Here is a 9,504-nt window from a genome sequence, read left to right as displayed (position 1 = left end):
TCACTGAGACAAGGGTTGCTGCAGTCACCTAACTGGGCCAAGCCCCAACCTTGGCTCTGTGCAGGAGAGGTGGGGAGGGATGGGGACATGCTTTGTAAGGCTTGTCCATGTCTGCATGGGTGGAAGGACTTTGGGAGGGCAACAAGTTTGTTGGGCTTTTTTTGGGGTTTTGGATTTTTTTTGCTTCATTTCCCCACCTCCAACCTGAAGCGAGGAAAAGTTATTTGGAATTATGGAATTATAACAAGCAGTGCTTCTAGACCTTCAAAGCACACACCAACATAAGAGACAGCTACATTTCTGATGGTAGGGACACGATGCTGCAGAGGACAGCATGCTAGCTGTATGCTAAAAACATTGTTAATTGTACAGGCAAAACCAGCCCCATCTCCAACACCCAGACCTGTGGCTATCTGGATGCAATGGGCAGTGGGAGCTTGCAGAGGTCCTGGATGCCTGGCTCCCTGCTCATTCTGTGAGCACTGGGCTCCTGAAAGCCCCAAGAGATGAGTCCTACCTTTATTGCCCTTGGTTTCCCCTCTGTCCTTGGAGGGATGTGTGCCCTGAGCTGAGCAGGTACCTGCCCAGAAATGTACACAGCCATGATAACAATCAACAGAGTAATTTAAGACGTGCTTGAACTTCCCTTGATGTCAGTAAATCCAGGCTGAGTATTTTAATGAAACCACCCAGCTCCCAGAGAGTTCACTGGGTCCATTTAAGGGATTACATTACACTGAATGCCAATTAGAGGATGATAATTGTCTTTTTCAATCTCAAAAACTACTCTTTTAGCAAAAGAAAATCCTCACACATTCCAAATAATATCTGTAATGCCTCACTGAGGAGAGGTACATTTTAAAAAGGTTGCCCTGTGTCTTGTGCTAAACATTATGACTGTAGCATGACAATTGCTGCTTCAGTTAATTACAGGCTAATTGTTAAACCTCAGAAGAGGGAGTTTCAGTAACTCCTGTTACTGCTCATGAGACTGCTTCTGCTTAGTTAGGCCAAACAAGAGCTCCTGGGGGTGTCACTCCAGGCTTCGGTGGCCAGAATTTCACTCGTTAAGAAAGTGAGAGGGGTCTGGCTGCTGGATTCCCCGGGTTTATTGTATTGCCACCTAGTGGTGCTCTACACTTTGGTCACTGGACATGGAGATTTCATGGACATGCATAAATGCACACAAGTGTACCTCTGCTGTATGAAAAAGCAGAGCTCTGGAACACGGATGGGCAGAAAGATAGAAGAGATGTGCTTTACATTAGGGAGTTTTGGTCCTCAAAAACCCCAGGCCACAACTTTAAGGGTTCACATATCTCTTTAAGAAGTCTGGGCTGGGAGTGGTGCAGGTTGTGCTCACCAGTTACATCTGCCCTAAAAGCTTTCCACAGTCCCAGAGGCGAGGTTTGACTTTGCCACGAACGCTCGCGGGCTGTACCAAGGGTAGGGCGGCGCAGCTCAGCACGCACGGGGAGCACACGGCCCAGGTGGCAGGAGCTGCCCTCTCAGGGGAGATGCTCCTGCCTGCACAGAGAGTAATGAGACACATTGGGCATCCAGCGAGAAGAGAACAGAGATTATTGTCACAAGACAAAAGGCTATTTTGCGGCGGCAGATGACAAAGACAGGAACAGCCACCACGAGATCGCTGAAACCTCAGAGGCAAAAACCTCACCTTGCAGCTCCCCGTGCACAAACTCTGCCCTCACAGGGTTCCCAACGTAGCCTGGATCTTGCTTGAAAATTAAAATGAAGGTTTACTCACAAAGCTCACAGAGCCCTAATGTCACATCACTGTGCCCTCCTTTACTGAGTGGCTTTTGATTTTCCTCTGTTATGTGGGACTCCCACACATTCTTCCTGTGTTTAGTTCAGAAGGGAAGCAGCACAAGTCTTCTCCATCACCAATTCTCTGCAGAACTCGCTGCTGAATGTTTCCCACACACCATTTGTACAATATCCGATGCGATGGTGTTTGCAAAACAGGGACACAGGCATAGAAATACACTCACTCTCCCACCTTCAGGTTCCCGTTTTCAGTTAGTCCTGCCCACTCTTACATGTCTACTGACTCACAGCATCTTTCCCAAGCACGTTGCAGATCCTCTTGGATCTCTTACACCTTGAATTCCAGGCTGATCTTCTCACATGCTCCCATTTCTGCTGAAATCCAGCCCCACTCTGCCTTGCTCAAGGATGGTTTGTAGAAGAGGCCCCACCAGTGGAAGGGCAGGTGTCTGCATACCCCTCTGGAGACTGTGCCACCTCCCTGTTCTCATCTCCCTCCTTGCTGCACTCTTATTTCTCCTCTCAGACAACCACTGACACAGACTGATCTGACAGGAACCGACACCTGCCTTGCTCCAGCCTGAATTCCAGCAAGAAAAGTGTTCCAGTAATTCATTATCTGTATGAAAGGGCACCCACACAAAAAGGGTCCCTTTTTGACAAGAGACTGAAAGTCTCTTCCATTTACCACAGTAAATGAGGTTAGTAAACTCTCCTGGCTGAGAGAAGTCTCTTAATTACTTTCATCAGCCAGGCCATACTTTTAATACTTGATCTTGGTATTCAAGCTGTCAAGAGAAGGTGAATGTTGCCAAGTGGTATACTGAGGCCTTGGACGTTGACAGCAATGGTTACTTTTTCACTGGCAGAGAAAGAAAGAAGAAAATGAAATGAGCAATCTGGGACCATTTCAAGTCAATTGCTCTTCAATTAAAATATTTCCAAGTGCTGGATTTCCTGTAGACCCAGTGAATCCAGCAGGGATGGTTAACAAAAATCACCCTTCAGCGGAGGTTTGGGCACAGCAGCTCCAGGTGAAGCACCTGAATTTATTATCTCTGCTAGTAATTTTAAGAAAAAAATTGTTAAATATAATTCTACTGCAAATGTAGACATGTCCTGAGGTGGTGCACCCTGGCACAGTCCTCCTGGAACCAGAAAATGAAGCAAAGTTAGCTGGAACCCACTGCCACAATAATAGACCTTACTAGGTATTATTGCTTTTTTAATACAAATTATTGTTTGTGCTGACACAAGCATCAGTGCTTGCTGGCTGGCTTTAAATAGATTGGCCAAAGGGCCCATAAGCCATGGGGTGGCCAACTGTTGTATTCCTGAGGATGGGAACATGCCAGGGTAGCGCGGGTAGTGTTTTTCTCCATTCACTCTTCCTTTGCATACACGACACCGGTGCCTCTTGGAAGCTTCCACAGGACTCCTCAGGATTTGTTTTGCAGAAAGCATCAGTTTTTGCTAAAGCCACGCAGATAAGTAGCTTCCCTACAGACCTTGGCCAGTGCAATGCTGTGTCCTCCAAAGCATCAAGGCAGCTGCCCAAAGATCAGCTACCAAGCACAACCAGCCAAGGACATTTGTGAAATTGGCTTTCTCCTTGGAGAACTTCAGATGGCAAAACTGCTACAGGGCCAAAGCAGACTGAGGGCCCGAGTGCAGAAATCCCCAGAGAAGAAGAGACCCCAAGGAAGGGTTCAGTCAGGTTCAGTCAGCATTACTTCACAGCTGCCTGAGAGACAAGGGTCGAATGACTGTACACAGACACAGAGGTGAGCTGGAAAGGACGGTCTGACGAGGCTCATCCCGTAGCTGTGTACGTTGTTCAGTTTAAGGATTTAGCAATGCAAAATTTCCCCAGCCTAAGACAGCTGCACTTGTCAAACTACAACGTGCATTTCTCAGCTTCCTTACCATCACGTTTAGAGTGGGAAATCCTGAAGCATTTTTAATTCACTGTTGACTGAACAGGAGAAGAAGCAGGGAAAAAAGCAGAAGGGTTTGCAGTTTGCTAAGACCCAAGAGCCAGTTGTTGCATCAGAGACTTTCAAAGCAACAGCCATGTTGGAGCTGAAGAAGTAAAAACATATAGGCAAACAAAAAATCCTGCTAATACAGTCAAACACTGGGCTTGGGGAAGATTTGCTGCTCTGCTACCTCCCTTCACAGGGGTGTTGAACCACATTCCCCCAAGCACCGTGACTGTGCTCCACGCTTGTAGCCAACACTCGTGTTCAGTTGGTTTGAGAGCCAAGTTAGGAGAGTTCTTCCCCACCCTGCAAGCAGATAGCACTTGATTGGCAGCAAGTCATTAAAATATACAAAGCACGACCTCCTCTCTGCTCCATTGCATGACCAGCAACAATTTTAAAGGTTACTTCAGGGTTTTTTTAAGCGGCTTTCCGCTCCAGCAAAATCGAATTTTGCAGAGCTGCAATGCTATCTCCTTTCCTGCTGGAGAACCAGCAACCTGGACCTGGCCCCAGCAGCAGCAGGAATCGATGCAGTCCATGGTGCAGAACAGAGAGGGGCACCTCCGTTTGCCCATGAGCCTCTTCCACGGGCTCTGTGCACTGCGGAAGATGCACAGCAGCACCCTTTGCCAGAGACAAGTCCTGGGGTGGGAACAGGGCTTCCCTGCCCCACCATCAGCATGCTGTTGATGTAGTGCCCAGGTCTGAACACAGCCTTTAATCCGTGCTGCAGAGTGAGCTTTAGGCAAATATTTACAAAGTGGTCTCCGCCACAGGCTAGCACCGGCAATTCAAAAATCTAGTACATTTTTTCGTATTATTTTACTGTTTTAGACTGTTTGATCTGTGAGACTCATGCAGTTTTCACAGTAATCTTCAGACCGTATCCAGGAACATTGGATTTTACTGTGTTGGATAAATATCATTATTCCTTCTAGCCGTGACAGGAAAAACTCAAACTGCCGAAAGAAGCACTCCTTGGGAAATCACAGCTCAGCTCTAACAGAAGCAGGGGCAGATGGTGCACGCTCTTTGACTCTTGCTGGGCCTGTTTGGATCTGGCAAGTGAACACTGGAAATGCATTCCTTAGACATACAGGCTCGGAGGGAAGAAATACAAATACCTCTCGGCTCCCTCGTCAGCCAGGACAGCATCCATCAAGTGCAGAAGGCTAATCCCAAACCACCAGTTAATATCAAACCATCCCCAGCACTGAGAGGCACCACCACCTCCCACACCCAACCGCAGTCCTCCCAAACACATCTGCAGCACGAGGCCATCCAGGAGAGCACAAGGTGTCTGCAGTGAACAGAAGCACTTACCATGAAACATACGGGGAGCACAGCTTTGTCACACTGGAAAGGTCTAGAAAAATACCACTGCTCGGATTTCCTGTTGGAATATTGTGCCTCAGCAGCCCCAGAAATGGAACTCTCTCCTATGTGGCACTGCTTGTTGTGCATATAAATGGAGATCATTGCTGTGGGCATGAAACACGACCCCGCTCAGCTTTAGTTTCCTCTAATTCAACATAGGATGCTCAGCAAGTTCAGGCTGTCATGCACTATGAGATTTCAATATTTCACTTAAAATGGTACTTATGAGTAGCTTAACTCCTAACATAACATGGAAATTCACTGCAGTGTTCCTGTGTATTTTAAGATTTTACAAAATATGTCAGATTGGCAAGATCTAAAAAATCCGAGCGGAATGATTAAAACGAGTGAAGTAGGACGCTGTTCTAAAAAACACCACAGTATATCAACCATCACAATATGTATAATTTATATATTGCTTACACAGTGTACCTAATTATTAAAATATTAGTAATTATCCATACTATTTGTTGTGTCTTTCCCCTCCATCAGAGTGAAATGAAAATAACTTCAATTACACAGATCAGTCTCTCATTCTCAGGCTCTACAAATCGTTGCCGTGTCCTGTCGGGCTGCACAGTGCATGGGAATGCTGTTAGAAGAGGGTTTAGTAGGCTTTTTTCAAAGGCACAAACACTTTAATGGCATAAAACTAAGATAATACCTTTTTTAATCTAAAATTTTACAGCAAAGTTGCTCAGAATGAGATTCTCTTTCACGTACAACTATCAGCCTCCACTGCACAGATCATTTTTGACAGCAATTGTTAATTCAACACAAAAGTAGTGTAAGCAACAGCGCTGCCTTCTCTAGTGATCCTCTCTTTCTCCCCAGGCATGTTCTCATTTTCTTTCTCTCTACAATACAACTGGGAGTGGTTCAACAAGAATCCCAGGTCCTACCAAGCTAAAAAGCACCATGGAGATATGTGCAAAATACAAAGTCTTGAATAACCCTAACCTGCTTAGAGGTCATGCAAAGAACAGAAGGAAGAACAATGAAAAAATATATCTGAACCAGAAAAAGAAGGTGGACAGACTTGCCTGCCAACTATGGCAGTAGGAAATGTTCCTCAAGAACTACCAAAAGGAGCTTGTCCAGCGGGCTGACACTGGTACATCCCACCTGAAAGCGTCTCAGACAGAGTTTGGGTTTGTCTCAATGAAGTGTCACAAAGACAACTGAACCCAATGCTACCTCATTTGGAATACACCTTCTCAGGTGAGGGAAGCTCTCCACACACATCAGGCCAGCAGGACCCACAGGAAGCCCATCTCCTTTGGCACCAGCATTTCACCATCAGCACAGAGCGAACGGACCACACAGTCTGAAATCCGAGTTCATTCATCACCTTTCCAAATACATGGCTACCTGTTTGCCTCAACGTTTTTTAAATGCAGGGGGATGCCCTTAGCGTGGAGCTTTGCTCAGCGCTCTGACGAGCGGCTACAGTCTCTGAGCTACACACATCCTCTCAACAGCATCGTGATTAAAAAATACAACCCTACAGAAATCACAAACACATCGAGAGATCCACAATCAAAGCAAAACTCAGGGCTTTGCCTCTTTTTCTGAATTTGTTTAAAACAAATGAAATTATGAGGTAATTCCAACGGGTTTGAGATCCACGATGCAACCCTACATTAAAAAGATTTATGGCATGTAAACAAAGATAATTTCTGATCATCTACTGAAAGAAGCTCTTATATCCGCCTCTCTGGTGTCGTGCTTTTTAAGGAAATACTGTGAAAAAAACCTACGGAGTTAAATGACTCAGTATCTTTATCTTCATTGTACAGTCATAACCGAGGCTGTAATGTAATACCTCTTGCTGAAAACATCCTCGCATCAGGCAGGACGCCCTCAAATCAAGCCATCCAAACTAATTTCACTGATGACGCCATTTTCTTGCTCCTTTCGCTGCCATTTTAGCACCGTGGTTCCTCCACAGCTCCTCGAGAAGTGGCTGCGCGCTCTCCCCTTCTGAGAGGAAACCACGCTCAGAAACCACAGTGACAAACAAAACCTGCACGTTGCATCTGTGCCTGTGTCACGTCCTTGCCTGGCAGGGCAGGGCCGGGGCACAGTTGCCATTGCAGACCACACCTCAATCCCACTGCAGCCAGAGCCGGCCAGGAGTCTCCCGAGATGGTGTGGGCTGAGAGACCAGCCCCTGGAAATCCATCAGCACCACACGAAAAACTGATAAAACTGAGGAAAGACGAGTGTCCAGCCCTGTCACAGGAGGATAGTCTTCCCCCTGAACCCCATACAAAACACTAGCTAATATGGGAGTAGTTTGAAAAGAAAAGCAAAAGGCATAAAGGAGGCACTGACAAGCTTGCAGTGTCTGCTGCTGGACTAATTGTACATTAGCATCGACATATAGGCAGCCACAATAACCCAAACAACCTGGCAGCAGAAAATTCATTTCTCAGGATCATACTCGAAAGCCAAACTGCCACCTCTATCAGTCCATGAAGTATTTCCCATCACGAAATGACACATTTCTGATGGATCACCAGCAAGAGGGGCAAATTATTAAACAGACCTGCGACTCATTAACACCCAGCCCCTCCTCTAACCCACTTCTGAGAATTTTAGTGCAGTCCTTTGGTCTTCCCCACCCCTGGTAAGTGCTTTATCCCTCTGCCTGTCTGACTGGGAGCACGTAACCTTGCTGCTTGTGGGAAACAGGGATGCTCTAAGGATTGTTTGGGAACCAAAACATGAGTGACAGTTGCACACCTCTTCCTTCACAATTTCAGATGGGCAGAAACAGTTAAATGCCTTTGAGTTGGTCTGAAACTGTATGTAAAAAAACAGTAACGAAAAGAATTGGTTTTCTTTACCTCCTCTGGATGCAGGCAGCGAGCCTGGCAGCGCTGAGCCTGACACTCTCCCTGTTCTCAGGCTGACTCAAGCAGAAGGATTTCGGCTGCCGTGCCCCCATCCCAGAGCTGAAAGCCTGTGTACTGCCTTCCTGAACGTTCCTCAGGAGCAGTTATCCTTCTGCTTCGGTGAAAAGAAAAGCCAAGCTACATCTTCCAGCCTCCATCTGCGTCTCAGACAGAGCGAGGCACGCAGAGAACACTCGCTGCCTCCGAGGGACAACGCCTGGTTCAGAGACATCAAACCCCTGTCAGCACCGGGACTGCGACAACCCAGTCACACCAGGATGCAAATCCTAAACCCGGCAGAGGTGGCTCTCCCCAGTGCTGCACCTCCACAAAGGGGTTTCCCCGTAACATTTCTGTTGCATTTTGAAGTCTCCTTGGAAAAAACCCACACAGGGAAAGAAAACCTTTCCCAAGTTAAATTTACTTTATTTCACTGATGGCGACTAATGCTACAAAGAAAGGGCCAAGATTACACGCATTGTAATGTGAAGAACATTTTTTTTTTTTTAAATACACACTGGCACGTCAAGAAAATGTGCAAATTCCAAGTTCAGACCTCCTAAATAACATGAGATGATTTGGCAAAATCATCCACCCGAGGTTAAAAAAATAAGCCCACATTAGCTAGCCCATTCTTTTCCAGTATTTGTAAATAAATCATAGCTACACTTTGTTCACCTAACAGCTATTTTCAACATGGCAGTGTGTCCCTTGGAATAAAGATAAATATTTTACTGACAGTGAAAGCAAGCAATTTGGAGTTCATACATGTCATGATTTCTTTAAATCCTCAATTTAAACATGCCGTGGTCTTTAGAAATGGTGTTTCCTTTCTACATTACTGATACATTTCACAAAGTTAATTATTTAAATTACCTATGAATTATTAATTACAGATCATTAAACTAAGAAACAGAAGTCTGGAATATGCCTGTAATAATTACAGAATGTATACTTAAAAATGTTAGACATTATAAAGCTCAGAGAGAAAGGCATGTATTAAAATTCTCAGCTGCAATAAATTATATGTTACCACAAATACTTTACCCTTTCTCAGCTTATTTCTCTCTTATTGTGCAATAAACCTAAGGTTTAAACTTTCCAGACTTGGGGCATGAGACCGGTGTGCTGAGGATACACCAGAGACAATGGGTTTCCATTTTTCTCCCCCGGCTGTACTCCACCCTGGCTAAGGAACTGTCTAGCAGTGCATGCCTTTATTTGTGCTTTGCATTAACAAGGCACACGAGCCTTCGGACTTCAATGTAAATGAAATGTCAAGTCCAGATGCTGCCAACAGATATCAGGGCAAACCCTGCCATAAGAGACCTACAGCTAATTATTCATTACGGTGGCTCAGTCATTTTCCCATACATTAATTTATGGAGCTTAGTTGAACTCTGTCTCCCACCCACTTCAGACAAAGGAAAATAATTTGCCACACTGTACCA

The sequence above is a fragment of the Lepidothrix coronata genome, unplaced genomic scaffold (assembly GCF_001604755.1).
Source record: "Lepidothrix coronata isolate B3197 unplaced genomic scaffold, Lepidothrix_coronata-1.0 Scaffold110, whole genome shotgun sequence".
Lineage (NCBI taxonomy): Eukaryota > Metazoa > Chordata > Aves > Passeriformes > Pipridae > Lepidothrix > Lepidothrix coronata.
The sequence above is the reverse complement of the archived record's forward strand: the minus strand, read 5'-3'. Positions refer to the sequence as shown.